The following is a 26,395-nucleotide window of genomic DNA, read 5'->3' on the forward strand; positions in this document are numbered from 1 at the left end:
TGCTTCAGGGCCCATGGCAGGACGTAAACTTTGCAATCCCTTTCAAGCCATGTCAAACCACGAGAGATTAACTAAAACCTCATATCACATGTCCATGCATTGGTCCAAAAGGCCAGAAGTGTGTGAGAGTGTAGGCTAAGGAAATGTGTGCCAAACCTTCTGTTGGGTGGTCGAAATGAATAATAAAACGAAATCAAACCATTAACGTTTTTTTATTTTATTTAGGGATTCGGACCAATCCCAAAATTTGTGGAAAAAAAATTAGACACCAACATGGTGTAACGAAATCCAAAATAAAAACATGATCCCACAATATATACGTGGCCAGGCCTGCACCACACACAACAGTGCCGTCCAAATATATTGGCACCAACACACTCAGAGGTGTTGGTATAGTTGGGCTGGGGAGGCATATGCCTGCATTTCAGCACCACTATGCTGGACCTGGAGCTGGGTAGGTTGTTCCTGGCCAGCATAGTGGTGCTGATGTGGTGGCTGGAATGTGGGCCCTGCGAAGTGGGGAGCCATAGGGCGCATGTATGGATGCGGACGGGCCATCTGGGGAACAGGGTGAAATTGGCCAGGCACCTGGGCCGTGGGTGGCGGCATGTAAGTATTTCGCCACTGCTCTATTGCCGTGAAACACGGATGGGGATTGTGTGGCGGTCTGCAAGCGTCGATCAATGTGACGATCGACGCCTGCAGACGGCCCATAAGGTCCATCGGCACCAGGCGTAGGAGGGGCACAATGCTGCGGCCAAAGGCATCATTGCCATCCTCCTCTGCGGCTCGCCTCAAATAGTCCAGTACCCGCGTATCCACCTGGGCAGATGTGGAGGGCTGTGGGGCACGAACACGCCGACTGCGGGCTCGCACGGGCCGCTCCTGGGCTGGAGAGCCAACCGGCCGTTCGGACTGGCCTGGTGCGGGCTCCTGGGGTGTCGGCTCGGGGCTGGGTGGCAGGATATTGGGAGCAGGGGCTTCGGCCACAGACTCCCCCACGTCAGTCTCCTCTGCTGTATCCTCCAAATTGTCGGTGGTTCTACAAGGAGGCAAAAAATTATGAGTACAAAATCTAACAATGCCCACAACAACACGTTGACAGACAGGACCTGGCCAAACACACAGTACACTCATGCAACGACATAAATGCTTACGTGCGCATATCCATGATGTCCTTCAGGAACATCAGCTGTTTCGTATAAATGTAGGGCCGTTTGCGAGATGCCCCATCTCCGCTGCGTCCCTTGTCACCCATCTCTCGCCTGAATTGATCACGGCAGCTCCGCCACCGTGTCTTGATATCTTGGACTGGTGTATGTAACAAAAACAAAACACGCCATCAGAACTATCACCTCTCACTACAAAATGAAGGGCCCTGCAATGGCAATGCGGTGGGACGTGGGGAAGCACCTGCTCCACCAAAGTTTCTCGTGCTCATGTGCGCAATACACATACAGGGCCCAGGTTTTCGATAGGCATGACAGGCATTGACAGAAAATGCCAGGTACTCACCCAACCGAGTGCGGTCACGGGTTCGGCCTGTCTCCCACTCTTGCCCAAAGAGGTTTTTGGCCACCAACTCCCATGCGTCCTCCTTCACCGTCCTGTTGTGATACTCCTCACATCTGTTATCCCATATCGCTGGATGCTCCTGGACAAAAAGTATGAGGCGCTCCACATCCATCCCGCGCGGCATGGCTGTAGTATGTGGCTGTGAAACACTCCAAAATATCCGCAGACAACTCTCCTGGCACTGGCTAGACTTGCCCCCTCGCACTTGAAAGGCAGGCACTTCCTGGTTTGGAGAAGCTTTGTGTAGCTTTATAGACTAATTAGAATGGACATAACAGTTCTTGCGTGTTTTTCGCGCATGCAACGCAGGACCGTCCGTGTGGCATGCGTTGTTTTCACGCACCCATTGAAGTCAATGGGTGCGTGTTGCGTGAAAAACGCAAGAATATAGAACATGTCGTGAGTTTTACGCAACGCACTCACGCAGCGCAAAATACACGCATCGTCTAAACAGCCCCATAGACTATTATAGGTGCGTACGACACGCGTGAAAAGCACGCGCGTCGCACGCGCGTCTAATACGCTCGTGTAAATGAGGCCTTAAGCTGTGTAACTTCTGCGATCTGACAAGAGCAGGCACATTCAGCTTAGAATGGCTATTGACATTAAATGCTTTAATCCATAGTCCTTTTTAATCGATTGTGAAACAAAATCTAAACGACATAATAAAAAGTCAACCGCACCACGGATTCCCAGACAGTCTCCCACACTGGTACTAGCGAGACCTTAAGCTGTGTAACTTCTGCGATCTGACGAGAGCAGGGACATTCAGCTTAGAATGGCCATTGACTTTAAATGCTTTAATCCATAGTCCTTTTTAATCGATTGTGAAACAAAATCTAAACGACATAATAAAAAGTCAACCGCACCACGGATTCCCAGACAGTCTCCCACACTGGTACTAGCGAGGCCTTAAGCTGTGTAACTTCTGCGATCTGACGAGAGCAGGCACATTCAGCTTAGAATGGCCATTGACGTTAAATGTTTTAATCCATAGTCCTATTTAATCTATTGTGAAACAAAATCTAAACGACATAATAAAAAGTCAACCGCACCACGGATTCCCAGACAGTCTCCCACACTGGTACTAGCAGGGCCTTAAGCTGTGTAACTTCTGCGATCTGACGAGAGCAGGCACATTCAGCTTACAATGGCCATTGACATCAAATGCTGTAATCCATAGTCCTTTTTAATCGATTGTGAAACAAAATCTAAACGACATAATAAAAAGGCAACCGCACCACGGATTCCCAGACAGTCTCCCACACTGGTACTAGCGAGGCCTTAAGCTGTGTAACTTCTGCGATCTGACGAGAGCAGGCACATTCAGCTTAGAATGGCCATTGACATTAAATGCTTTAATCCATAGTCCTTTTTAATCGATTGTGAAACAAAATCTAAACGACATAATAAAAAGTCAACCGCACCACGGATTCCCAGACAGTCTCCCACACTGGTACTAGCGAGGGGTTAAGGTGTGTAACTTCTGCGATCTGACGAGAGCTGGGACATTCAGCTTAGAACGGCCATTGACATTAAATGCTTTAATCCATAGTCCTTTTTAATCGATTGTGAAACAAAATCGAAACGACATAATAAAAATTCAACCGCTCCACGGATTCCCAGACAGTCTCCCACACTGGTACTAGCGAGGCCTTAAGCTGTGCAACTTCTGCAATCTGACGAGAGCAGGCACATTCAGCTTAGAATGGCCATTGACGTTAAATGCTTTAATCCATAGTCCTATTTAATCTATTGTGAAACAAAATCTAAACGACATAATAAAAAGTCAACCGCACCACGGATTCCCAGACAGTCTCCCACACTGGTACTAGCGAGGCCTTAAGCTGTATAACTTCTGCGATCTGACGAGAGAAGGCACATTCAGCTTAGAATGGCCATTGACGTTGAATGCTTTAATCCATAGTCCTATTTAATCTATTGTGAAATAAAATCTAAACGACATAATAAAAAGTCAACCGGACCACAGATTCCCAGACAGTCTCCCACACTGGTACTAGCGAGGCGTTAAGCTGTGTAACTTCTGCGATCTGACGAGAGCAGGCACATTCAGCTTAGAATGGCCATTGACGTTAAGTGCTTTAATCCATAGTCCTATTTAATCTATTGTGAAACAAAATCTAAACGACATAATAAAAAGTCCACCGCACCACGGATTCCCAGACAGTCTCCCACACTGGTACTAGCGAGGCCTTAAGCTGTGTAACTTCTGCGATCTGACGAGAGCAGGCACATTCAGCTTAGAATGGCCATTGACATTAAATGCTGTAATCCATAGTCCTTTTTAATCGATTGTGAAACAAAATCTAAACGACATAATAAAAAGTCAACCGCACCACGGATTCCCAGACAGTCTCCCACACTGGTACTAGCGAGGCCTTAAGCTGTGTAACTTCTGCGTTTCGACGAGAGCAGGCACATTCAGCTTAGAATGGCCATTGACATTAAATGCTTTAATCCATAGTCCTTTTTAATCGATTGTGAAACAAAATCTAAACGACATAATAAAAAGTCAACCGCACCACGGATTCCCAGACAGTCTCCCACACTGGTACTAGCGAGGCCTTAAGCTGTGTAACTTCTGCGATCTGACGAGAGCAGGCACATTCAGCTTAGAATGGCCATTGACATTAAAAGCCTTAATCCATAGTCCTATTTAATCTATTGTGAAACAAAATCTAAACAGCATAATTAAATGTCAAGCGCACCACGGATTCCCAGACAGTCTCCCACACTGGTACTAGCAGGGCCTTAAGCTGTGTAACTTCTGCGATCTGACGAGAGAAGGCACATTCAGCTTACAATGGCCATTGACGTTAGATGCTTTAATCCATAGTCCTATTTAATCTATTGTGAAACAAAATCTAAACGACATAATAAAAAGTCAACAGCACCACGGATTCCCAGACAGTCTCCCACACTGGTACTAGCGAGGCGTTAAGCTGTGTAACTTCTGCGATCTAACGAGAGCAGGCACATTCCGCTTAGAATGGCCATTGACATTAAATGCTTTAATCCATAGTCCTTTTTAATCGATTGTGAAACAAAATCTAAACGACATAATAAAAAGTCAACCGCACCACGGATTCCCAGACAGTCTCCCACACTGGTACTAGCGAGGCCTTAAGCTGTGTAACTTCTGCGATCTGACGAGAGCAGGCACATTCAGCTTAGAATGGCCATTGACATTAAATGCTTTAATCCATAGTCCTTTTTAATCGATTGTGAAACAAAATCTAAACGACATAATAAAAAGTCAACCGCACCACGGATTCCCAGACAGTCTCCCACACTGGTACTAGCGAGGGGTTAAGCTGTGTAACTTCTGCGATCTGACGAGAGCTGGGACATTCAGCTTAGAACGGCCATTGACATTAAATGCTTTAATCCATAGTCCTTTTTAATCGATTGTGAAACAAAATCGAAACGACATAATAAAAATTCAACCGCTCCACGGATTCCCAGACAGTCTCCCACACTGGTACTAGCGAGGCCTTAAGCTGTGCAACTTCTGCAATCTGACGAGAGCAGGCACATTCAGCTTAGAATGGCCATTGACGTTAAATGCTTTAATCCATAGTCCTATTTAATCTATTGTGAAACAAAATCTAAACGACATAATAAAAAGTCAACCGCACCACGGATTCCCAGACAGTCTCCCACACTGGTACTAGCGAGGCCTTAAGCTGTGTAACTTCTGCGATCTGACGAGAGCAGGCACATTCAGCTTAGAATGGCCATTGACGTTGAATGCTTTAATCCATAGTCCTATTTAATCTATTGTGAAATAAAATCTAAACGACATAATAAAAAGTCAACCGGACCACAGATTCCCAGACAGTCTCCCACACTGGTACTAGCGAGGCGTTAAGCTGTGTAACTTCTGCGATCTAACGAGAGCAGGCACATTCAGCTTAGAATGGCCATTGACATTAAATGCTTTAATCCATAGTCCTTTTTAATCGATTGTGAAACAAAATCTAAACGACATAATAAAAAGTCAACCGCACCACGGATTCCCACACAGTCTCACACACTGGTACTAGCGAGGCCTTAAGCTGTGTAACTTCTGCGATCTGACGAGAGCAGGCACATTCAGCTTAGAATGGCCATTGACGTTAAGTGCTTTAATCCATAGTCCTATTTAATCTATTGTGAAACAAAATCTAAACGACATAATAAAAAGTCCACCGCACCACGGATTCCCAGACAGTCTCCCACACTGGTACTAGCGAGGCCTTAAGCTGTGTAACTTCTGCGATCTGACGAGAGCAGGCACATTCAGCTTAGAATGGCCATTGACATTAAATGCTTTAATCCATAGTCCTTTTTAATCGATTGTGAAACAAAATCTAAACGACATAATAAAAAGTCAACCGCACCACGGATTCCCAGACAGTCTCCCACACTGGTACTAGCGAGGCCTTAAGCTGTGTAACTTCTGCGTTTCGACGAGAGCAGGCACATTCAGCTTAGAATGGCCATTGACATTAAGTGCTTTAATCCATAGTCCTTTTTAATCGATTGTGAAACAAAATCTAAACGACATAATAAAAAGTCAACCGCACCACGGATTCCCAGACAGTCTCCCACACTGGTACTAGCGAGGCCTTAAGCTGTGTAACTTCTGCGATCTGACGAGAGCAGGCACATTCATCTTAGAATGGCCATTGACATTAAAAGCCTTAATCCATAGTCCTATTTAATCTATTGTGAAACAAAATCTAAACAGCATAATTAAATGTCAAGCGCACCACGGATTCCCAGACAGTCTCCCACACTGGTACTAGCAGGGCCTTAAGCTGTGTAACTTCTGCGATCTGACGAGAGAAGGCACATTCAGCTTACAATGGCCATTGACGTTAGATGCTTTAATCCATAGTCCTATTTAATCTATTGTGAAACAAAATCTAAACGACATAATAAAAAGTCAACAGCACCACGGATTCCCAGACAGTCTCCCACACTGGTACTAGCGAGGCGTTAAGCTGTGTAACTTCTGCGATCTAACGAGAGCAGGCACATTCCGCTTAGAATGGCCATTGACATTAAATGCTTTAATCCATAGTCCTTTTTAATCGATTGTGAAACAAAATCTAAACGACATAATAAAAAGTCAACCGCACCACGGATTCCCAGACAGTCTCCCACACTGGTACTAGCGAGGCCTTAAGCTGTGTAACTTCTGCGATCTGACGAGAGCAGGCACATTCAGCTTAGAATGGCCATTGACATTAAAAGCCTTAATCCATAGTCCTATTTAATCTATTGTGAAACAAAATCTAAACAACATAATAAAAAGTCAACCGCACCACGGATTCCCAGACAGTCTCCCACACTGGTACTAGCGAGGCCTTAAGCAGTGTAACTTCTGCGATCTGACGAGAGCAGGCACATTCAGCTTAGAATGGCCATTGACGTTAAATGCTTTAATCCATAGTCCTATTTAATCTATTGTGAAACAAAATCGAAACGACATAATAAAAAGTCAACCGCACCATGGATTCCCAGACAGTCTCCCACACTGGTACTAGCGAGGCCTTAAGCTGTGTAACTTCTGCGATCTAACGAGAGCAGGCACATTCAGCTTAGAATGGCCATTGACATTAAATGCTTTAATCCATAGTCCTTTTTAATCGATTGTGAAACAAAATCTAAACGACATAATAAAAAGGCAACCGCACCACGGATTCCCAGAAAGTCTCCCACACTGGTACTAGCGAGGCCTTAAGCTGTGTATCTTCTGTGATCTGACCAGAGGAGGCACATTCAGCTTAGAATCGCCATTGACGTTAAATGCTTTAATCCATAGTCCTATTTAATCTATTGTGAAACAAAATCTAAACGACATAATAAAACGTCAACCGCACCACGGATTCCCAGACAGTCTCCCACACTGGTACTAGCGAGGCGTTAAGCTGTGTAACTTCTGCAATCTAACGAGAGCAGGGACATTCAGATTAGAATGGCCATTGACAGTAAATGCTTTAATCCATAGTCCTTTTTAATCGATTGTGAAACAAAATCTAAACGACATAATAAAAAGTCAACCGCACCACATATTCCCAGACAGTCTCTCACACTCGTACTAGCAAGGCCTTAAAGTGTTATATATCTGCGATTTGACGAGAAAAGGCACATTTAAGCTTAGAATGGCTATTAACTTTTAAAGCTTTAGTTTATTATTATTTTTAATCGATTGTGAAACAAATTCTAAACGACATAATAAAAAGTCAACCGCACCACGGATTCCCAGACAGTCTCCCACACTGGTACTAGTGAGGCCTTAAGCTGTGTAACTTCTGTGAACTGACAAGAGCAGGTACATTCAGCTTAGAATAGCCATCGACAATAAATGCTTTAATCCATAGTCCATTTTAATCGATTGTGAAACAAATCTAAACGACATAATAAAAAGTCAACCGCACCACGGATTCCCAGACAGTCTCCCACACTGGTACTAGTGAGGCCTTAAGCTGTGTAACTTCTGTGAACTGACAAGAGCAGGCACATTCAGCTTAGAATAGCCATCGACATTAAATGCTTTAATCCATAGTCCTTTTTAATCGATTGTGAAACAAAATCTAAACGACATAATAAAAAGTCAACCGCACCACGTATTCCCAGACAGTCTCTCACACTCGTACTAGCGAGGCCTTAAAGTGTTATATATCTGCGATTTGACGAGAAAAGGCACATTTAAGCTTAGAATGACTATTAACTTTTAAAGCTTTAGTCTATTTTTATTTTTAAACGATTGTGAAACAAATTCTAAACGACATAATAAAAAGTCAACAGCACCACGGATTCCCAGAAAGTCTCTAACACTGGTACTAGCGAGGTGTTAAAGTGTTATTCATCTGCGATTTGACGAAAAAAGGCACATTTCAGCCAAGAATGGCCATTAACTTTTATAGCTTTAGTTTATTATTATTTTTAATCGATTGTGAAACAAATTCTAAACGACATAATAAAAAGGCAACCACACCACGGATTCCCAGACAGTCTCCCACACTGGTACTAGCGAGGCCTTAAGCTGTGTAACTTCTGCGATCTGACGAGAGTAGGCACATTCAGCTTAGAATGGCCATTGACACTAAATGCTTTAATCCATAGTCCATTTTAATCGAATGTGAAACAAATCTAAACGACATAATAAAAAGTCAACCGCACCACAGATTCCCATACAATCTCCCACACTGGTACTAGCGAGGCCTTAAGCTGTGTAACTTCTGCGATCTGACGAGACCAGGCACATTCAGCTTAGAATGGCCATTGACGTTAAATGCTTTAATCCATAGTCCTATTTAATCTATTGTGAAACAAAATATAAACGACATAATAAAAAGTCAACCACACCACAGATTCCCAGACAGTCTCCCACACTCGTACTAGCGAGGCCTTAAGCTGTGTAACTTCTGCAATCTGATGAGAGCAAGGACATTCAGCTTAGAATGGCCATTGACGTTAAATGCTTTAATCCATAGTCCTATTTAATCTATTGTGAAACAAAATCTAAACGACATAATAAAAAGTCAACCGCACCACAGATTCCCAGACAGTCTCCCACACTGGTACTAGCAAGGCCTTAAGCTGTGTAACTTCTGCGATTTGACGAGAGCAGGTACATTCAGCTTAGAATGGCAATTGACATTAAATGCTTTAATGCATAGTCCTTTTTAATCGATTGTGAAACAAAATCTAAACGACATAATAAAAAGTCAACCGCACCACGGATTCCCAGACAGTCTCCCACACAGATACTAGCGAGGACTTAAGCTGTGTAACTTCTGTGATCTGACGAGGGCAGGCACATTCAGCTTAGAATGGCCATTGACGCTAAATGCTTTAATCCATAGTCCTATTTAATCTATTGTGAAACAAAATCTAAACGACATAATAAAAAGTCAACCGCACCACGGATTCCCAGACAGTCTCCCACACTGGTACTAGCGAGGCCTTAAGCTGTGTAACTTCTGCGATCTGACGAGAGCAGGGACATTCAGCCTAGAATGGCCATTGACATTAAAGGCTTTAATCCATAGTCCTTTTTAATCGATTGTGAAACAAAATCTAAACGACATAATAAAAATTCAACCGCACCACGCATTCCCAGACAGTCTCCCACACTGGTACTAGCGAGGCCTTAAGCTGTGTAACTTCTGCGTTCTGACGAGAGCAGGCACATTCAGCTTAGAATGGCTATTGACGTTAAATGCTTTAATCCATAGTCCTATTTAATCTATTGTGAAACAAAATCTAAACGACATAATAAAAAGTCAACCGCACCACGGATTCCCAGACAGTCTCCCACACTGGTACTAGCGAGGGCTTAAGCTGTGTAACTTCTGCGATCTGACGAGAGCAGGCACATTCAGCTTAGAATGGCCATTGACGTTAAATGCTTTAATCCATAGTCCTATTTAATCTATTGTGAAACAAAATCTAAACGACATAATAAAAAGTCAACCGCACCCTAGATTCCCAGACAGTCTCCCACACTGGTACTAGCGAGGCGTTAAGCTGTGTAACTTCTGCGATCTAACGAGAGCAGGCACATTCAGCTTCGAATGGCCATTGACATTAAATGCTTTAATCCATAGTCCTTTTTAATCGATTGTGAAACAAAATCTAAACGACATAATAAAAAGTCAACCGCACCACGGATTCCCAGACAGTCTCCCACACTGGTACTAGCGAGGCCTTAAGCTGTGCAACTTCTGCGATCTGACGAGAGCAGGCACATTCAGCTTAGAATGGCCATTGACATTAAAAGCCTTAATCCATAGTCCTATTTAATCTATTGTGAAACAAAATCTAAACAACATAATAAAAAGTCAACCGCACCACGGATTCCCAGACAGTCTCCCACACTGGTACTAGCGAGGCCTTAAGCTATGTAACTTCTGCGTTCTGACGAGAGCAGGCACATTCAGCTTAGAATGGCCATTGACGTTAAATGTTTTAATCCATAGTCCTATTTAATCTATTGTGAAACAAAATCTAAACGACATAATAAAAAGTCAACCGCACCACGGATTCCCAGACAGTCTCCCACACTGGTACTAGCAGGGCCTTAAGCTGTGTAACTTCTGCGATCGGACGAGAGCAGGCACATTCAGCTTACAATGGCCATTGACATTAAATGCTGTAATCCATAGTCCTTTTTAATCGATTGTGAAATAAAATCTAAACGACATAATAAAAAGTCAACCGCACCACGGATTCCCAGACAGTCTCCCACACTGGTACTAGCGAGGCCTTAAGCTGTGTAACTTCTGCGATCTGACGAAAGCAGGGACATTCAGCTTAGAATGGCCATTGACATTAAATGCTTTAATCCATAGTCCTTTTTAATCGATTGTGAAACAAAATCTAAACGACATAATAAAAAGTCAACCGCACCACGGATTCCCAGACAGTCTCCCACACTGGTACTAGCAAGGCCTTAAGCTGTGTAACTTCTGCGATTTGACGAGAGCAGGTACATTCAGCTTAGAATGGCAATTGACATTAAATGCTTTAATGCATAGTCCTTTTTAATCGATTGTGAAACAAAATCTAAACGACATAATAAAAAGTCAACCGCACCACGGATTCCCAGACAGTCTCCCACACAGATACTAGCGAGGACTTAAGCTGTGTAACTTCTGTGATCTGACGAGGGCAGGCACATTCAGCTTAGAATGGCCATTGACGCTAAATGCTTTAATCCATAGTCCTATTTAATCTATTGTGAAACAAAATCTAAACGACATAATAAAAAGTCAACCGCACCACGGATTCCCAGACAGTCTCCCACACTGGTACTAGCGAGGCCTTAAGCTGTGTAACTTCTGCGATCTGACGAGAGCAGGGACATTCAGCCTAGAATGGCCATTGACATTAAAGGCTTTAATCCATAGTCCTTTTTAATCGATTGTGAAACAAAATCTAAACGACATAATAAAAATTCAACCGCACCACGCATTCCCAGACAGTCTCCCACACTGGTACTAGCGAGGCCTTAAGCTGTGTAACTTCTGCGTTCTGACGAGAGCAGGCACATTCAGCTTAGAATGGCTATTGACGTTAAATGCTTTAATCCATAGTCCTATTTAATCTATTGTGAAACAAAATCTAAACGACATAATAAAAAGTCAACCGCACCACGGATTCCCAGACAGTCTCCCACACTGGTACTAGCGAGGGCTTAAGCTGTGTAACTTCTGCGATCTGACGAGAGCAGGCACATTCAGCTTAGAATGGCCATTGACGTTAAATGCTTTAATCCATAGTCCTATTTAATCTATTGTGAAACAAAATCTAAACGACATAATAAAAAGTCAACCGCACCCTAGATTCCCAGACAGTCTCCCACACTGGTACTAGCGAGGCGTTAAGCTGTGTAACTTCTGCGATCTAACGAGAGCAGGCACATTCAGCTTCGAATGGCCATTGACATTAAATGCTTTAATCCATAGTCCTTTTTAATCGATTGTGAAACAAAATCTAAACGACATAATAAAAAGTCAACCGCACCACGGATTCCCAGACAGTCTCCCACACTGGTACTAGCGAGGCCTTAAGCTGTGCAACTTCTGCGATCTGACGAGAGCAGGCACATTCAGCTTAGAATGGCCATTGACATTAAAAGCCTTAATCCATAGTCCTATTTAATCTATTGTGAAACAAAATCTAAACAACATAATAAAAAGTCAACCGCACCACGGATTCCCAGACAGTCTCCCACACTGGTACTAGCGAGGCCTTAAGCTATGTAACTTCTGCGTTCTGACGAGAGCAGGCACATTCAGCTTAGAATGGCCATTGACGTTAAATGTTTTAATCCATAGTCCTATTTAATCTATTGTGAAACAAAATCTAAACGACATAATAAAAAGTCAACCGCACCACGGATTCCCAGACAGTCTCCCACACTGGTACTAGCAGGGCCTTAAGCTGTGTAACTTCTGCGATCGGACGAGAGCAGGCACATTCAGCTTACAATGGCCATTGACATTAAATGCTGTAATCCATAGTCCTTTTTAATCGATTGTGAAATAAAATCTAAACGACATAATAAAAAGTCAACCGCACCACGGATTCCCAGACAGTCTCCCACACTGGTACTAGCGAGGCCTTAAGCTGTGTAACTTCTGCGATCTGACGAAAGCAGGGACATTCAGCTTAGAATGGCCATTGACATTAAATGCTTTAATCCATAGTCCTTTTTAATCGATTGTGAAACAAAATCGAAACGACATAATAAAAATTCAACCGCTCCACGGATTCCCAGACTGTCTCCCACACTGGTACTAGCGAGGTCTTAAGCTGTGCAACTTCTGCGATCTGACGAGAGCAGGCACATTCAGCTTAGAATAGCCATTGACGTTAAATGCTTTAATCCATAGTCCTATTTAATCTATTGTGAAACAAAATCTAAACAACGTAATAAAAAGTCAACCGCACCACGGATTCCCAGACAGTCTCCCACACTGGTACTAGCGAGGCCTTAAGCTGTGTAACTTCTGCAATCTGACGAGAGCAGGGACATTCAGCTTAGAATGGCCATTGACATTAAAGGCTTTAATCCATAGTCCTTTTTAATCGATTGTGAAACAAAATCTAAACGACATAATAAAAATTCAACCGCACCACGGATTCCCAGACAGTCTCCCACACTGGTACTAGCGAGGTGTTAAGCTGTGTAACTTCTGCGTTCGGCCGAGAGCAGGCACATTCAGCTTAGAATGGCTATTGACGTTAAATGCTTTAATCCATAGTCCTATTTAATCTATTGTGAAACAAAATCTAAACGACATAATAAAAAGTCAACTGCACCACGGATTCCCAGACAGTCTCCTACACTGGTACTAGCGAGGCCTTAAGCTGTGTAACTTCTGCGATCTGACGAGAGCAGGCACATTCAGCTTAGAATGGCCATTGACATTAAATGCTTTAATCCATAGTCCTTTTTAATCGATTGTGAAACAAAATCTAAACGACATAATAAAAATTCAACCGCACCACGAATTCCCAGACAGTCTCCCACACTGGTACTAGCGAGGCCTTAAGCTGTGTAACTTCTGCGTTCGGACGAGAGCAGGCACATTCAGCTTAGAATGGCTATTGACGTTAAATGCTTTAATCCATAGTCCTATTTAATCTATTGTGAAACAAAATCTAAACGACATAATAAAAAGTCAACCGCACCACGTATTCCCAGACAGTCTCCCACACTGGTACTAGCGAGGCCTTAAGCTGTGTAACTTCTGCGATCTGACGAGAGCAGGAACATTCAGCTTAGAATGGCCATTGACATTAAAAGCCTTAATCCATAGTCCTATTTAATCTATTGTGAAACAAAATCTAAACAACATAATAAAAAGTCAGCCGCACCACGGATTCCCAGACAGTCTCCCACACTGGTACTAGCGAGGCCTTAAGCTGTGTAACTTCTGCAATCTGACGAGAGCAGGGACATTCAGCTTAGAATGGCCATTGACATTAAAGGCTTTAATCCATAGTCCTTTTTAATCGATTGTGAAACAAAATCTAAACGACATAATAAAAAGTCAACCGCACCACGGATTCCCAGACAGTCTCCCACACTGGTACTAGCGAGGCCTTAAGCTGTGTAACTTCTGCGATCTGACGAGAGCAGGCACATTCAGCTTAGAATGGCCATTGACATTAAATGCTTTAATCCATAGTCCTTTTTAATCGATTGTGAAACAAAATCTAAACGACATAATAAAAAGTCAACCGCACCACGGATTCCCAGACAGTCTCCCACACTGGTACTAGCGAGGCCTTAAGCTGTGTAACTTCTGCGATCTGACGAGGGCAGGCACATTCAGCTTAGAATGGCCATTGACAGTAAATGCTTTAATCCATAGTCCTTTTTAATCGATTGTGAAACAAAATCTAAACTACATAATAAAGAGTCAACCGCACCACGGATTCCCAGACAGTCTCCCACACTGGTACTAGCGAGACCTTAAGCTATGTAACTTCTGCGATCTGACGAGAGCAGGGACATTCAGCTTAGAATGGCCATTGACATTAAATGCTTTAATCCATAGTCCTTTTTAATCGATTGTGAAACAAAATCTAAACGACATAATAAAAATTCAACCGCACCACGGATTCCCAGACAGTCTCCCACACTGGTATTAGCGAGGCGTTAAGCTGTGTAACTTCTGCGATCTAACGAGAGAAGGTACATTCAGCTTAGAATGGCCATTGACATTAAATGCTTTAATCCATAGTCCTTTTTAATCGATTGTGAAACAAAATCTAAACGACATAATAAAAAGTCGACCGCACCACGAATTCCCAGACAGTCTCCCACACTGGTACTAGTGAGGCCTTAAGCTGTGTAACTTCTGCGATCTGATGAGAGCAGGCACATTCAGCTTAAATTGGCCATTGACATTAAAAGCCTTAATCCATAGTCCTATTTAATCTATTGTGAAACAAAATCTAAACAACATAATAAAAAGTCAACCGCACCACGGATTCCCAGACAGTCTCCCACAGTGGTACTAGCGAGGCCTTAAGCTGTGTAACTTCTGCGATCTGACGAGAGCAGGGACATTCAGCCTAGAATGGCCATTGACATTAAAGGCTTTAATCCATAGTCCTTTTTAATCGATTGTGAAACAAAATCTAAACGACATAATAAAGATTCAACCGCACCACGCATTCCCAGACAGTCTCCCACACTGGTACTAGCGAGGCCTTAAGCTGTGTAACTTCTGCGTTCTGACGAGAGCAGGCACATTCAGCTTAGAATGGCTATTAACGTTAAATGTTTTAATCCATAGTCCTATTTAATCTATTGTGAAACAAAATCTAAACGACATAATAAAAAGTCAACCGCACCACGGATTCCCAGACAGTCTCCCACACTGGTACTAGCGAGGCGTTAAGCTGTGTAACTTCTGCGATCTAACGAGAGCAGGCACATTCAGCTTCGAATGGCCATTGACATTAAATGCTTTAATCCATAGTCCTTTTTAATCGATTGTGAAACAAAATCTAAACGACATAATAAAAAGTCAACCGCACCACGGATTCCCAGACAGTCTCCCACACTGGTACTAGGGGGCCTTAAGCTGTGTAACTTCTGCGATCTGACGAGAGCAGGCACATTCAGCTTAGAATGGCCATTGACATTAAAAGCCTTAATCCATAGTCCTATTTAATCTATTGTGAAACAAAATCTAAACAACATAATAAAAAGTCAACCGCACCACGGATTCCCAGACAGTCTCCCACACTGGTACTAGCGAGGCCTTAAGCTATGTAACTTCTGCGTTCTGACGAGAGCAGGCACATTCAGCTTAGAATGGCCATTGACGTTAAATGTTTTAATCCATAGTCCTATTTAATCTATTGTGAAACAAAATCTAAACGACATAATAAAAAGTCAACCGCACCACGGATTCCCAGACAGTCTCCCACACTGGTACTAGCAGGGCCTTAAGCTGTGTAACTTCTGCGATCGGACGGGAGCAGGCACATTCAGCTTACAATGGCCATTGACATTAAATGCTGTAATCCATAGTCCTTTTTAATCGATTGTGAAACAAAATCTAAACGACATAATAAAAAGGCAACCGCACCACGGATTCCCAGACAGTCTCCCACACTGGTACTAGCGAGGCCTTAAGCTGTGTAACTTCTGCGATCTGACGAGAGCAGGGACATTCAGCTTAGAATGGCCATTGACGTTAAATGCTTTAATCCATAGTCCTATTTAATCTATTGTGAAACAAAATCTAAACGACATAATAAAAAGTCAACCGCACCACGGATTCCCAGACAGTCTCCCACACTGGTACTAGCGAGGCCTTAAGCTGTGTAACTTCTGCGATCTGACGAGAGCAGGCACATTCAGCTTAGAATGGCCATTGACTTTAAAAGCCTTAATCCATAGTCCTATTTAATCTATTGTGAAACAAAATCTAAACAACGTAATAAAAAGTCAACCGCACCACGGATTCCCAGACAGTCTCCCACGCTGGTACTAGCGAGGCCTTAAGCTGTGTAACTTCTGCAATCTGACGAGAGCAGGGACATTCAGCTTAGAATGGCCATTGACATTAAAGGCTTTAATCCATAGTCCTTTTTAATCGATTGTGAAACAAAATCTAAACGACATAATAAAAATTCAAGCGCACCACGGATTCCCAGACAGTCTCCCACACTGGTACTAGCAAGGCCTTAAGCTGTGTAACTTCTGCGTTCGGACGAGAGCAGGCACATTCAGCTTAGAATGGCTATTGACGTTAAATGCTTTAATCCATAGTCCTATTTAATCTATTGTGAAACAAAATCTAAATGACATAATAAAAAGTCAACTGCACCACGGATTCCCAGACAGTCTCCCACACTGGTACTAGCGAGGCCTTAAGCTGTGTAACTTCTGCGATCTGACGAGAGCAGGTACATTCAGCTTAGAATGGCCATTGACATTAAATGCTTTAATCCATAGTCCTTTTTAACCGATTGTGAAACAAAATCTAAACGACATAATAAAAATTCAACCACACCACGAATTCCCAGACAGTCTCCCACACTGGTACTAGCGAGGCCTTAAGCTGGGTAACTTCTGCGTTCGGACGAGAGCAGGAACATACAGCTTAGAATGGCTATTGACGTTAAATGCTTTAATCCATAGTCCTATTTAATCTATTGTGAAACCAAATCTAAACGACATAATAAAAAGGCAACTGCACCACGGATTCCCAGACAGTCTCCCACACTGGTACTAGCGAGGCCTTAAGCTGTGTAACTTCTGCGATCTGACGAGAGCAGGCACATTCAGCTTAGAATGGCCATTGACATTAAATGCTTTAATCCATAGTCCTTTTTAATCGATTGTGAAACAAAATCGAAACGACATAATAAAAATTCAACCGCTCCACGTATTCCCAGACAGTCTCCCACACTGGTACTAGCGAGGCCTTAAGCTGTGCAACTTCTGCGATCTGACGAGAGCAGGCACATTCAGCTTAGAATGGCCATTGACGTTAAATGCTTTAATCCATAGTCCTATTTAATCTATTGTAAAAAAAAATCTAAACGACATAATAAAAAGTCAACCGCACCACGTATTCCCAGACAGTCTCCCACACTGGTACTAGCGAGGCCTTAAGCTGTGTAACTTCTGCGATCTGACGAGAGCAGGCACATTCAGCTTAGAATGGCCATTGACGTTAAAAGCCTTAATCCATAGTCCTTTTTAATCGATTGTGAAACAAAATCTAAACGACATAATAAAAATTCAACCGCACCACGGATTCCCAGACAGTCTCCCACACTGGTACTAGCGAGGCCTTAAGCTGTGTAACTTCTGCGTTCTGACCAGAGCAGGCACATTCAGCTTAGAATTGCCATTGACGTTAAATGCTTTAATCCATAGTCCTATTTAATCTATTGTGAAACAAAATCTAAACGACATAATAAAAAGTCAACCGCACCACGGATTCCCAGACAGTCTCCCACACTGGTACTAGCGAGGCCTTAAGCTGTGTAACTTCTGCGATCTGACGAGAGCAGGCACATTCAGCTTAGAATGGCCATTGATATTAAATGCTTTAATCCATAGTACTTTTTAATCGATTGTGAAACAAAATCTAAACGACATAATAAAAATTCAACCGCACCACGGGTTCCCAGACAGTCTCCCACACTGGTACTAGCGAGGCCTTAAGCTGTGTAACTTCTGCGTTCTGACGAGAGCAGGCACATTCAGCTTAGAATGGCCATTGACGTTAAATGCTTTAATCCATAGTCCTATTTAATCTATTGTGAAAAAAAATCTAAACGACATAATAAAAAGTCAACCGCACCACGGATTCCCAGACAGTCTCCCACACTGGTACTAGCGAGGCGTTAAGCTGTGTAACTTCTGCGATCTAACGAGAGCAGGCACATTCAGCTTAGAATGGCCATTGACAGTAAATGCTTTAATCCATAGTCCTTTTTAATCGATTGTGAAACAAAATCTAAACGACATAATAAATAGTCAACCGCACCACGGATTCCCAGACAGTCTCCCACACTGGTACTAGCGAGGCCTTAGGCTGTGTAACTTCTGCGATCTGACGAGAGCAGGGACATTCAGCTTAGAATGGCCATTGACATAAAATGCTTTAATCCATAGTCCTTTTTAATCGATTGTGAAACAAAATCTAAACGACATAATAAAAATTCAACCGCACCACGGATTCCCAGACAGTCTCCCACACTGGTACTAGCGAGGCCTTAAGCTGTGTAACTTCTGCGATCTGACGAGAGCAGGCACATTCAGCTTAGAATGGCCATTGACGTTAAATGCTTTAATCCATAGTCCTATTTAATCTATTGTGAAACAAAATCTAAACGACATAATAAAAAGTCAACCGTACCACGGATTCCCAGACAGTCTCCCACACTGGTACTAGCGAGGCGTTAAGCTGTGTAACTTCTGCGATCTAACGAGAGCAGGGACATTCAGCTTAGAATGGCCATTGACATTAAATGCTTTAATCCATAGTCCTTTTTAATCGATTGTGAAACAAAATCTAAACGACATAATAAAAAGTCAACCGCACCACGGATTCCCAGACAGTCTCCCACACTGGTACTAGCGAGGCCTTAAGCTGTGTAACTTCTGAGATCTGACGATAGCAGGGACATTCAGCTTAGAATGGCCATTGACATTAAATGCTTTAATCCATAGTCCTATTTAATCTATTGTGAAACAAAATCGAAACATAATAAAAAGTCAACCGCACCACGGATTCCCAGACAGTCTCCCACACTGGTACTAGCGAGGCGTTAAGCTGTGTAACTTCTGCGATCTAACGAGAGCAGGCACATTCAGCTTAGAATGGCGATTAACATTAAATGCTTTAATCCATAGTCCTTTTTAATCGATTGTGAAACAAAATCTAAACGACATAATAAAAATTCAACCGCACCACGGATTCCCAAACAGTCTCCCACACTGGTACTAGCGAGGCCTTAAGCTGTGTAACTTCTGCGTTCTGACGAGAGAAGGCACATTCAGCTTAGAATGGCCATTGACGTTTAATGCTTTAATCCATAGTCCTATTTAATCTATTGTGAAACAAAATCTAAACGACATAATAAAAAGTCAACCGCACCACGGATTCCCAGACAGTCTCCCACACTGGTACTAGCGAGGCCTTAAGCTGTGTAACTTCTGCGTTCTGACCAGAGCAGGCACATTCAGCTTAGAATGGCCATTGACGTTAAATGCTTTAATCCATAGTCCTTTTTAATCGATTGTGAAACAAAATCTAAACAACATAATAATAAGTCAACCGCACCACGGATTCCCAGACAGTCTCCCACACTGGTACTAGCGAGGCCTTAAGCTGTGTAACTTCTGCGATCTGACGAGAGCAGGCACATTCAGCTTAGAATGGCCATTGACATTAAATGCTTTAATCCATAGTCCTTTTTAATCGATTGTGAAACAAAATCTAAACGACATAATAAAAAGTCAACCGCACCACGGATTCCCAGACAGTCTCCCACACTGGTACTAGCGAGGCGTTAAGCTGTGTAACTTCTGCGATCTAACGAGAGCAGGCACATTCAGCTTAGAATGGCCATTGACATTAAATGTTTTAATCCATAGTCCTTTTTAATCGATTGTGAAACAAAATCTAAACGACATAATAAAAAGTAAACCGCACCACGGATTCCCAGACAGTCTCCCACACTGGTACTAGCGAGGCGTTAAGCTGTGTAACTTCTGCGATCTAACGAGAGCAGGCACATTCAGCTTAGAATGGCCATTGACGTTAAATGCTTTAATCCATAGTCCTTTTTAATCGATTGTGAAACAAAATCTAAACAACATAATAATAAGTCAACCGCACCACGGATTCCCAGACAGTCTCCCACACTGGTACTAGCGAGGCCTTAAGCTGTGTAACTTCTGCGATCTGACGAGAGCAGGCACATTCAGCTTAGAATGGCCATTGACATTACATGCTTTAATCCATAGTCCTTTTTAATCGATTGTGAAACAAAATCTAAACGACATAATAAAAAGTCAACCGCACCACGGATTCCCAGACAGTCTCCCACACAGGTACTAGCGAGGCGTTAAGCTGTGTAACTTCAGCGATCTAACGAGAGCAGGCACATTCAGCTTAGAATGGCCATTGACATTAAATGCTTTAATCGATAGTCCTTTTTAATCGATTGTGAAACAAAATCTAAACGACATAATAAAAAGTCAACCGCACCACAGATTCCCAGACAGTCTCCCACACTGGAACTAGCGAGGACTTAAGCTGTGTAACTTCTGCGATCTGACGAGAGCAGTCACATTCAGCTTAGAATGGCCATTGACATTAAAAGCCTTAATCCATAGTCCTATTTAATCTATTGTGAAACAAAATCTAACCAACATAATAAAAAGTCAACCGCACCACGGATTCCCAGACAGTCTCCCACACTGGTACTAGCGAGGCCTTAAGCTGTGTAACTTCTGCGATCTGACGAGAGCAGGGACATTCAGCTTAGAATGGCCATTGACATTAAATGCTTTAATCCATAGTCTTTTTTAATCGATTGTGAAACAAAATCTAAACGACATAATAAAAAGTCAACCGCACCACGGATTCCCAGACAGTCTCCCACACTGGTACTAGCGAGGCCTTAAGCTGTGTAACTTCTGCGATCTGACGAGAGCAGGGACATTCAGCTTAGAATGGCCATTGACATTAAATGCTTTAATCCATAGTCCTTTTTAATCGATTGTGAAACAAAATCTAAACGACATAATAAAAACTCAACCGCACCACGGATTCCCAGACAGTCTCCCACACTGGTACTAGCGAGGCCTTAAGCTGTGTAACTTCTGCGTTCTGACCAGAGCAGCACATTCAGCTTAGAATGGCCATTGACGTTAAATGCTTTAATCCATAGTCCTATTTAATCTATTGTGAAACAACATAATAAAAAGTCAACCGCACCACGGATTCCCAGACAGTCTCCCACACTGGTACTAGCGAGGCCTTAAGCTGTGTAACTTCTGCGTTCTGACCAGAGCAGGCACATTCAGCTTAGAATGGCCATTGACGTTAAATGCTTTAATCCATAGTCCTATTTAATCTATTGTGAAACAAAATCGAAACATAATAAAAAGTCAACCGCACCACGGATTCCCAGACAGTCTCCCACACTGGTACTAGCGAGGCGTTAAGCTGTGTAACTTCTGCGATCTAACGAGAGCAGGCACATTCAGCTTAGAATGGCGATTAACATTAAATGCTTTAATCCATAGTCCTTTTTAATCGATTGTGAAACAAAATCTAAACGACATAATAAAAAGTCAACCGCACCACGGATTCCCAGACAGTCTCCCACACTGGTACTAGCGAGGCCATAAGCTGTGTAACTTCTGCGATCTGACGAGAGCAGGCACATTCAGCTTAGAATGGCCATTGACATTAAATGCTTTAATCCATAGTCCTTTTTAATCGATTGTGAAACAAAATCTAAACGACATAATAAAAAGTCATCCGCACCACGGATTCCCAGACAGTCTCCCACACTAGTACTAGCGAGGCCTTAAGCTGTGTAACTTCTGCGATCTGACGAGAGCAGGCACATTCAGCTTAGAATGGCCATTGACATTAAATGCTTTAATCCATAGTCCTTTTTAATCGATTGTGAAACAAAATCTAAACGACATGATAAAAAGTCAACCGCACCACGGATTCCCAGACAATCTCCCACACTGGTACTAGCAAGTCCTTATGCTGTGTAACTTCTGCGATCTGACGAGAGCAGGGACATTCAGCTTAGAATGGCCATTGACATAAAATGCTTTAATCCATAGTCCTTTTTAATCGATTGTGAAACAAAATCTAAACGACATAATAAAAATTCAACCGCACCACGGATTCCCAGACAGTCTCCCACACTGGTACTAGCGAGGCGTTAAGCTGTGTAACTTCTGCGATCTAACGAGAGCAGGGACATCCAGCTTAGAATGGCCATTGACATTAAAGGCTTTAATCCATAGTCCTTTTTAATCGATTGTGAAACAAAATCTAAACGACATAATAAAAATTCAACCGCACCACGGATTCCCAGACAGTCTCCCACACTGGTACTAGCGAGGCCTTAAGCTGTGTAACTTCTGCGTTCTGACCAGAGCAGGCACATTCAGCTAAGAATGGCCATTGACGTTAAATGCTTTAATCCATAGTCCTATTTAATCTATTGTGAAACAAAATCTAAACGACATAATAAAAAGTCAACCGCACCACGGATTCCCAGACAGTCTCCCACACTGGTACTAGCGAGGCCTTAACCCCTTAACGCTCCATGACCTACTATTAGGTCATGCTAACTGTAGCGTTCGCGCTCAGTGACCTAATAGTAGGTCATGGAGTAAACACGGCGCCGTTCGCGCGGGGCGCGTTCATGAGCTGTGATAGCTGCTGTTTCCGACAGCAGACTATCACTGCTCAATGTGCCGGGACCGATCGCGGAGCTCCCCCGCCGATTAACCCCTCAGAAGCCGCGTTCAATAGCGATCGCGGCTTCTTAGGGGTTAATCCGCCATCGCCGGCCTGCTACGCGATAGCGGCCGGCGATGGTGACTATGGCAACCGGACACCAAACAATGGCGTCCGGCTATGCCATAGACGGAAGCCTAGTGGGTCCTGACAACGTCAGGACCCACTATGCTTGCTGTCAGTGAGTAGCTGACAGTTCTAATACACTGCACTACGCATGTAGTGCAGTGTATTAGAATAGCGATCAGGGCCTCCTGCCCTCAAGTCCCCTAGTGGGACAAAGTAATAAAGTAAAAAAAAAGTTAAAAAAAGATGTGTAAAAATAAGAAAATAAAAGTAATAAAAGTAAAAGTCCCACTTTTTACCTTATCAGTCCTTTATTATTAATAAAAATATATAAACAAACAAATAAACTATACATAATTGGTATCGCCACGTCCGTAACGGCCTGAACTACAAAATTATTTTGTTATGTATCCCGCACGGTGAACGCCGTAAAAAAAAATATTAATAAACCGTACCACAATCACAATTGTTTGGTCACTTCACCTCCCAAAAAATGGAATAAAAAGAGATCAAAAAGTCGCATGTACCGAAAAATGGCACTGATCAAAACTAGAGTTCGTTACGCAAAAAATAAGTCCTCGCACGGCTTTATTGATTGAAAAATAAAAACGTTATGGCTCTTAGAATAAGGTAACACCAAAAGTGAATGATTTTTTACAAAACGTATTTTATTGTGCAAACGCCATAAGACATAAAAAAAAACTATAAACATCTGGTATCGCCGTAATCGTATCGCCACGCAGAATAAAGTGAATATGTCATTTATAGCGCACGGTGAACGCTGTAAAAAAAAAAGAATAAAAAAACAATAGTAGAATTGCTGTTTATTAGTCACCACGCCACCTAAAAATAGAATAAAAACTGATCAAAAAGTCGCATGCACCCCAAGAAAACTACAATGGATTCCTCAAGGGGTCTAGTTTCCAAAATGGGGTCACTTTTGGGGGGTTTCCAATGTTTTGGCACCACAAGACCTCTTCAAACCGGACATGGTGCCTAATTAAAAAGAGGGCTCAAAATCCACTAGGTGCTCCTTTGCTTCGGAGGCCGGTGCTTCAGTCCATTACCGCACTAGGGCCACATGTGGGATATTTCTCAAAACTGCAGAATCTGGGCAATACGTATTAAGTTGCGTTTCTCTGATAAATCCTTTTGTGTTATAGAAAAAAAATGGTATAAAGAGGATTTTCTGACAAAAAAAAAAAAGTAAATTTCACCTCTACTTTGCTCTAAATTTCTGTGAAACACCTAAAGGGTTCATAAACTTTCTAAATGCTGTTGTGAATACTTTGAGGGGTCTAGTTTCTAAAATGGGGTGTTTGATAGGGGTTTATAATATATGGGCCCCTCAAAGCAACTTCAGAACTGAACTGGAACCTAAAAAAATAAATAAATGAGGCAATACTTCGCTTCTCACATTATACTGATAATGAGCTGTGCCCACCCCGAGATGACCCCAGTTTTGACCGTTTGTATAAACGGAGACCCCTATTAGACCGTTCCAGTGCCCTGTTTTCCCAAACATACACCCCCGAGAAGTGTATTTCTATTGATGAGTCCCTGGTACATTTTAAAGGGAGGGTTCAATTCCGCCAGTACCTGCCGGGTAAGAGGCCAAGGTATGGCGTGAAGATGTATAAGCTGCGAGAGTGCATCAGGGTATACCTACAGGTTTAGGATATATGAAGGAAAGGCCACCCCCAAACCAGACTGCATCCTGGACTACAATAGGTACATGGGAGGGATGGACTTGTCAAATCAAGTCCTGAAGCCCTACAATGCCATGCGGTGTGATATAAGAAGCTGGCCGTGCACATCATACAGATGGCTTTGTACAATGCGTACGTGCTACGTCGATGTGCAGGCCAGAGGGGAACTTTCCTGGAATTTCAAGATCTAATCTTTAGGGACCAGGAAGGGGGGGGCACCCAGTACTTCTGGAAGCGAGGCCACACGCATCGTACCAGGGCAACACTTTCCAGGAGAAGTTCCCCAAACCGGTGGAAAGGGAAAGAGTCAAAAGAGGTGCAGAGTCTGCTATAAGAGGGGGATAAGGGAGGACATATTATACCAATGTGACACGTGTCCCGAAAAACCAGGGCTCTGTATAAAAGATTGTTTTAAAATGTATCATACATCCCTTGATTTTTAATTTACCCTGATGCACTCCGCACAGCTTACCCCCCTCATTTTTCCCTTCTGAGCCCTGCCGTATGCCCAGGCAGCTGATAACAGCCACATGTAGGGTATTGCCGTACCCAGGAGAACCCACATTACAATTTAAGGGGTGTATATCTCCGGTGGCGCATGCTGGGCACAATATATTGGACACTGAAATGGCATATATATGTATAAAATTGCAAATCTCACACTGCACCATCTGCTGCGCATTATCTTTTACACAGTACCTGTGGGGTCAAAATGCTCACAACACCTCTAGATGAATGTCTTAAGGGGTGTAGTTTTTAAAATGGGGTCACTTCTCGGGGGTTTCAACTCTACTGGTACCTCAGGGGCTTCTGCATACATGACTTAGCACCAGAAAAGCTCCAGTAGGCCAAATGGTGGTCCTTTTCTTCTGAGCCCTCCCATGGGCCCAAACGGCAGTTTATCACCACAAATGGGGTATTGCCGCACTAAGGACAAATTGGGCAACAAAATTGGATATGTTGTTCCTTGTGAAAATAAGAAATTTTGATCAAAAATGACATCTTATTGGAAAAAATATCATTTTCTTCATTTCACAACCCAATTCAAATAGGTGCTGTGAAAAAACTGTGCGGTCAAAATCATAACAAAAACCATAAATTAATTCCTTGAGGGGTGTAATTTCCAAAATGGGGTCACTTCTGGTGGGTTTCCATTGTTTTGATACCTCAACGCCTCTTCAAATCTGGCATGCTGCCTAAAATATATTCTAATAAAAAAGAGGCCTCAAAATGCACTAGGTGCTTCTTTGCTGCTGGGGCTTGTGTTTTAGTCCACGAGCGCACTAGAGCCACATGTGGGACATTTCTAAAAACTGCAGAATCTGGACAATACATATTTAGTAGTGTTTCTCTGGTAAAACCTTCAGTGTTACACGAAAAAAATTGAATAAAATTGAAATTCAGCAGAAAAAATGAAATTTGAAAATTTCATTTCCACTTTGCTTTAATTCCTGTGAAATGCCTGAAGGGTTAAAAAAC

The 26,395-nt window shown here is 42.8% G+C and overlaps 83 pseudogenes; all 83 read right to left on the bottom strand.

Annotated features, from left to right (window-relative positions):
- Positions 1–2,246: 2,246 nt before the first annotated feature.
- Positions 2,247–2,365, bottom strand: LOC142737660 (5S ribosomal RNA; annotated as a pseudogene).
- A 67-nt stretch (positions 2,366–2,432) lies between these two features.
- On the bottom strand, positions 2,433–2,551 carry LOC142672092 (5S ribosomal RNA; annotated as a pseudogene).
- A 67-nt stretch (positions 2,552–2,618) lies between these two features.
- On the bottom strand, positions 2,619–2,737 carry LOC142687062 (5S ribosomal RNA; annotated as a pseudogene).
- A 67-nt stretch (positions 2,738–2,804) lies between these two features.
- On the bottom strand, positions 2,805–2,923 carry LOC142735636 (5S ribosomal RNA; annotated as a pseudogene).
- Positions 2,924–3,362: 439 nt separating this feature from the next.
- On the bottom strand, positions 3,363–3,481 carry LOC142673516 (5S ribosomal RNA; annotated as a pseudogene).
- A 253-nt stretch (positions 3,482–3,734) lies between these two features.
- LOC142735956 (5S ribosomal RNA) lies at positions 3,735–3,853 on the bottom strand (annotated as a pseudogene).
- Positions 3,854–3,920: 67 nt separating this feature from the next.
- Positions 3,921–4,039, bottom strand: LOC142666621 (5S ribosomal RNA; annotated as a pseudogene).
- Positions 4,040–4,106: 67 nt separating this feature from the next.
- LOC142672213 (5S ribosomal RNA) lies at positions 4,107–4,225 on the bottom strand (annotated as a pseudogene).
- Positions 4,226–4,478: 253 nt separating this feature from the next.
- LOC142679773 (5S ribosomal RNA) lies at positions 4,479–4,597 on the bottom strand (annotated as a pseudogene).
- Positions 4,598–4,664: 67 nt separating this feature from the next.
- On the bottom strand, positions 4,665–4,783 carry LOC142672334 (5S ribosomal RNA; annotated as a pseudogene).
- A 439-nt stretch (positions 4,784–5,222) lies between these two features.
- Positions 5,223–5,341, bottom strand: LOC142672455 (5S ribosomal RNA; annotated as a pseudogene).
- A 253-nt stretch (positions 5,342–5,594) lies between these two features.
- On the bottom strand, positions 5,595–5,713 carry LOC142674122 (5S ribosomal RNA; annotated as a pseudogene).
- A 67-nt stretch (positions 5,714–5,780) lies between these two features.
- Positions 5,781–5,899, bottom strand: LOC142735957 (5S ribosomal RNA; annotated as a pseudogene).
- Positions 5,900–5,966: 67 nt separating this feature from the next.
- Positions 5,967–6,085, bottom strand: LOC142666623 (5S ribosomal RNA; annotated as a pseudogene).
- Positions 6,086–6,152: 67 nt separating this feature from the next.
- Positions 6,153–6,271, bottom strand: LOC142736760 (5S ribosomal RNA; annotated as a pseudogene).
- A 253-nt stretch (positions 6,272–6,524) lies between these two features.
- LOC142679784 (5S ribosomal RNA) lies at positions 6,525–6,643 on the bottom strand (annotated as a pseudogene).
- A 67-nt stretch (positions 6,644–6,710) lies between these two features.
- Positions 6,711–6,829, bottom strand: LOC142672577 (5S ribosomal RNA; annotated as a pseudogene).
- Positions 6,830–6,896: 67 nt separating this feature from the next.
- LOC142736053 (5S ribosomal RNA) lies at positions 6,897–7,015 on the bottom strand (annotated as a pseudogene).
- Positions 7,016–7,082: 67 nt separating this feature from the next.
- LOC142738313 (5S ribosomal RNA) lies at positions 7,083–7,201 on the bottom strand (annotated as a pseudogene).
- Positions 7,202–8,572: 1,371 nt separating this feature from the next.
- LOC142702514 (5S ribosomal RNA) lies at positions 8,573–8,691 on the bottom strand (annotated as a pseudogene).
- A 66-nt stretch (positions 8,692–8,757) lies between these two features.
- On the bottom strand, positions 8,758–8,876 carry LOC142700577 (5S ribosomal RNA; annotated as a pseudogene).
- A 253-nt stretch (positions 8,877–9,129) lies between these two features.
- Positions 9,130–9,248, bottom strand: LOC142667958 (5S ribosomal RNA; annotated as a pseudogene).
- A 253-nt stretch (positions 9,249–9,501) lies between these two features.
- Positions 9,502–9,620, bottom strand: LOC142735854 (5S ribosomal RNA; annotated as a pseudogene).
- Positions 9,621–9,687: 67 nt separating this feature from the next.
- On the bottom strand, positions 9,688–9,806 carry LOC142736710 (5S ribosomal RNA; annotated as a pseudogene).
- Positions 9,807–9,873: 67 nt separating this feature from the next.
- LOC142737805 (5S ribosomal RNA) lies at positions 9,874–9,992 on the bottom strand (annotated as a pseudogene).
- Positions 9,993–10,245: 253 nt separating this feature from the next.
- LOC142738083 (5S ribosomal RNA) lies at positions 10,246–10,364 on the bottom strand (annotated as a pseudogene).
- A 67-nt stretch (positions 10,365–10,431) lies between these two features.
- Positions 10,432–10,550, bottom strand: LOC142729234 (5S ribosomal RNA; annotated as a pseudogene).
- A 67-nt stretch (positions 10,551–10,617) lies between these two features.
- On the bottom strand, positions 10,618–10,736 carry LOC142683298 (5S ribosomal RNA; annotated as a pseudogene).
- A 67-nt stretch (positions 10,737–10,803) lies between these two features.
- On the bottom strand, positions 10,804–10,922 carry LOC142737213 (5S ribosomal RNA; annotated as a pseudogene).
- Positions 10,923–10,989: 67 nt separating this feature from the next.
- On the bottom strand, positions 10,990–11,108 carry LOC142737432 (5S ribosomal RNA; annotated as a pseudogene).
- A 253-nt stretch (positions 11,109–11,361) lies between these two features.
- Positions 11,362–11,480, bottom strand: LOC142735855 (5S ribosomal RNA; annotated as a pseudogene).
- A 67-nt stretch (positions 11,481–11,547) lies between these two features.
- On the bottom strand, positions 11,548–11,666 carry LOC142736711 (5S ribosomal RNA; annotated as a pseudogene).
- A 67-nt stretch (positions 11,667–11,733) lies between these two features.
- LOC142737806 (5S ribosomal RNA) lies at positions 11,734–11,852 on the bottom strand (annotated as a pseudogene).
- Positions 11,853–12,105: 253 nt separating this feature from the next.
- On the bottom strand, positions 12,106–12,224 carry LOC142738085 (5S ribosomal RNA; annotated as a pseudogene).
- Positions 12,225–12,291: 67 nt separating this feature from the next.
- LOC142729246 (5S ribosomal RNA) lies at positions 12,292–12,410 on the bottom strand (annotated as a pseudogene).
- Positions 12,411–12,477: 67 nt separating this feature from the next.
- Positions 12,478–12,596, bottom strand: LOC142683309 (5S ribosomal RNA; annotated as a pseudogene).
- A 67-nt stretch (positions 12,597–12,663) lies between these two features.
- On the bottom strand, positions 12,664–12,782 carry LOC142737214 (5S ribosomal RNA; annotated as a pseudogene).
- Positions 12,783–13,035: 253 nt separating this feature from the next.
- LOC142737897 (5S ribosomal RNA) lies at positions 13,036–13,154 on the bottom strand (annotated as a pseudogene).
- A 253-nt stretch (positions 13,155–13,407) lies between these two features.
- On the bottom strand, positions 13,408–13,526 carry LOC142734838 (5S ribosomal RNA; annotated as a pseudogene).
- A 67-nt stretch (positions 13,527–13,593) lies between these two features.
- On the bottom strand, positions 13,594–13,712 carry LOC142730787 (5S ribosomal RNA; annotated as a pseudogene).
- Positions 13,713–13,779: 67 nt separating this feature from the next.
- On the bottom strand, positions 13,780–13,898 carry LOC142735846 (5S ribosomal RNA; annotated as a pseudogene).
- Positions 13,899–13,965: 67 nt separating this feature from the next.
- Positions 13,966–14,084, bottom strand: LOC142692929 (5S ribosomal RNA; annotated as a pseudogene).
- Positions 14,085–14,151: 67 nt separating this feature from the next.
- LOC142672698 (5S ribosomal RNA) lies at positions 14,152–14,270 on the bottom strand (annotated as a pseudogene).
- Positions 14,271–14,337: 67 nt separating this feature from the next.
- On the bottom strand, positions 14,338–14,456 carry LOC142736996 (5S ribosomal RNA; annotated as a pseudogene).
- Positions 14,457–14,523: 67 nt separating this feature from the next.
- Positions 14,524–14,642, bottom strand: LOC142679817 (5S ribosomal RNA; annotated as a pseudogene).
- Positions 14,643–14,895: 253 nt separating this feature from the next.
- On the bottom strand, positions 14,896–15,014 carry LOC142684533 (5S ribosomal RNA; annotated as a pseudogene).
- A 67-nt stretch (positions 15,015–15,081) lies between these two features.
- LOC142736963 (5S ribosomal RNA) lies at positions 15,082–15,200 on the bottom strand (annotated as a pseudogene).
- Positions 15,201–15,267: 67 nt separating this feature from the next.
- LOC142738344 (5S ribosomal RNA) lies at positions 15,268–15,386 on the bottom strand (annotated as a pseudogene).
- A 253-nt stretch (positions 15,387–15,639) lies between these two features.
- LOC142688625 (5S ribosomal RNA) lies at positions 15,640–15,757 on the bottom strand (annotated as a pseudogene).
- Positions 15,758–15,824: 67 nt separating this feature from the next.
- Positions 15,825–15,943, bottom strand: LOC142729257 (5S ribosomal RNA; annotated as a pseudogene).
- Positions 15,944–16,010: 67 nt separating this feature from the next.
- On the bottom strand, positions 16,011–16,129 carry LOC142665782 (5S ribosomal RNA; annotated as a pseudogene).
- Positions 16,130–16,196: 67 nt separating this feature from the next.
- Positions 16,197–16,315, bottom strand: LOC142736835 (5S ribosomal RNA; annotated as a pseudogene).
- A 67-nt stretch (positions 16,316–16,382) lies between these two features.
- LOC142672830 (5S ribosomal RNA) lies at positions 16,383–16,501 on the bottom strand (annotated as a pseudogene).
- Positions 16,502–16,568: 67 nt separating this feature from the next.
- LOC142737936 (5S ribosomal RNA) lies at positions 16,569–16,687 on the bottom strand (annotated as a pseudogene).
- A 67-nt stretch (positions 16,688–16,754) lies between these two features.
- Positions 16,755–16,873, bottom strand: LOC142689931 (5S ribosomal RNA; annotated as a pseudogene).
- Positions 16,874–16,940: 67 nt separating this feature from the next.
- LOC142716147 (5S ribosomal RNA) lies at positions 16,941–17,059 on the bottom strand (annotated as a pseudogene).
- A 67-nt stretch (positions 17,060–17,126) lies between these two features.
- On the bottom strand, positions 17,127–17,245 carry LOC142675190 (5S ribosomal RNA; annotated as a pseudogene).
- Positions 17,246–17,312: 67 nt separating this feature from the next.
- LOC142735797 (5S ribosomal RNA) lies at positions 17,313–17,431 on the bottom strand (annotated as a pseudogene).
- Positions 17,432–17,498: 67 nt separating this feature from the next.
- On the bottom strand, positions 17,499–17,617 carry LOC142707032 (5S ribosomal RNA; annotated as a pseudogene).
- A 67-nt stretch (positions 17,618–17,684) lies between these two features.
- Positions 17,685–17,803, bottom strand: LOC142735680 (5S ribosomal RNA; annotated as a pseudogene).
- Positions 17,804–17,870: 67 nt separating this feature from the next.
- LOC142698590 (5S ribosomal RNA) lies at positions 17,871–17,989 on the bottom strand (annotated as a pseudogene).
- Positions 17,990–18,056: 67 nt separating this feature from the next.
- On the bottom strand, positions 18,057–18,175 carry LOC142735874 (5S ribosomal RNA; annotated as a pseudogene).
- A 67-nt stretch (positions 18,176–18,242) lies between these two features.
- LOC142735964 (5S ribosomal RNA) lies at positions 18,243–18,361 on the bottom strand (annotated as a pseudogene).
- Positions 18,362–18,428: 67 nt separating this feature from the next.
- On the bottom strand, positions 18,429–18,547 carry LOC142680485 (5S ribosomal RNA; annotated as a pseudogene).
- Positions 18,548–18,614: 67 nt separating this feature from the next.
- LOC142737926 (5S ribosomal RNA) lies at positions 18,615–18,733 on the bottom strand (annotated as a pseudogene).
- Positions 18,734–18,800: 67 nt separating this feature from the next.
- Positions 18,801–18,919, bottom strand: LOC142736526 (5S ribosomal RNA; annotated as a pseudogene).
- Positions 18,920–18,986: 67 nt separating this feature from the next.
- Positions 18,987–19,105, bottom strand: LOC142710918 (5S ribosomal RNA; annotated as a pseudogene).
- A 67-nt stretch (positions 19,106–19,172) lies between these two features.
- Positions 19,173–19,291, bottom strand: LOC142711628 (5S ribosomal RNA; annotated as a pseudogene).
- A 64-nt stretch (positions 19,292–19,355) lies between these two features.
- LOC142671274 (5S ribosomal RNA) lies at positions 19,356–19,474 on the bottom strand (annotated as a pseudogene).
- Positions 19,475–19,541: 67 nt separating this feature from the next.
- LOC142700442 (5S ribosomal RNA) lies at positions 19,542–19,660 on the bottom strand (annotated as a pseudogene).
- Positions 19,661–19,727: 67 nt separating this feature from the next.
- LOC142736698 (5S ribosomal RNA) lies at positions 19,728–19,846 on the bottom strand (annotated as a pseudogene).
- A 67-nt stretch (positions 19,847–19,913) lies between these two features.
- Positions 19,914–20,032, bottom strand: LOC142672952 (5S ribosomal RNA; annotated as a pseudogene).
- A 67-nt stretch (positions 20,033–20,099) lies between these two features.
- LOC142680496 (5S ribosomal RNA) lies at positions 20,100–20,218 on the bottom strand (annotated as a pseudogene).
- Positions 20,219–20,285: 67 nt separating this feature from the next.
- On the bottom strand, positions 20,286–20,404 carry LOC142705678 (5S ribosomal RNA; annotated as a pseudogene).
- Positions 20,405–20,471: 67 nt separating this feature from the next.
- LOC142673073 (5S ribosomal RNA) lies at positions 20,472–20,590 on the bottom strand (annotated as a pseudogene).
- A 67-nt stretch (positions 20,591–20,657) lies between these two features.
- On the bottom strand, positions 20,658–20,776 carry LOC142710416 (5S ribosomal RNA; annotated as a pseudogene).
- Positions 20,777–21,029: 253 nt separating this feature from the next.
- LOC142726020 (5S ribosomal RNA) lies at positions 21,030–21,148 on the bottom strand (annotated as a pseudogene).
- A 67-nt stretch (positions 21,149–21,215) lies between these two features.
- On the bottom strand, positions 21,216–21,334 carry LOC142726031 (5S ribosomal RNA; annotated as a pseudogene).
- Positions 21,335–21,575: 241 nt separating this feature from the next.
- LOC142736699 (5S ribosomal RNA) lies at positions 21,576–21,694 on the bottom strand (annotated as a pseudogene).
- A 64-nt stretch (positions 21,695–21,758) lies between these two features.
- On the bottom strand, positions 21,759–21,877 carry LOC142671285 (5S ribosomal RNA; annotated as a pseudogene).
- A 67-nt stretch (positions 21,878–21,944) lies between these two features.
- On the bottom strand, positions 21,945–22,063 carry LOC142736330 (5S ribosomal RNA; annotated as a pseudogene).
- A 67-nt stretch (positions 22,064–22,130) lies between these two features.
- On the bottom strand, positions 22,131–22,249 carry LOC142736875 (5S ribosomal RNA; annotated as a pseudogene).
- Positions 22,250–22,688: 439 nt separating this feature from the next.
- LOC142688735 (5S ribosomal RNA) lies at positions 22,689–22,807 on the bottom strand (annotated as a pseudogene).
- Positions 22,808–26,395: the final 3,588 nt, after the last annotated feature.

This window comes from Rhinoderma darwinii, chromosome 1 (genome assembly GCF_050947455.1).
Source record: "Rhinoderma darwinii isolate aRhiDar2 chromosome 1, aRhiDar2.hap1, whole genome shotgun sequence".
Classification (NCBI taxonomy): Eukaryota; Metazoa; Chordata; class Amphibia; order Anura; family Rhinodermatidae; genus Rhinoderma; species Rhinoderma darwinii.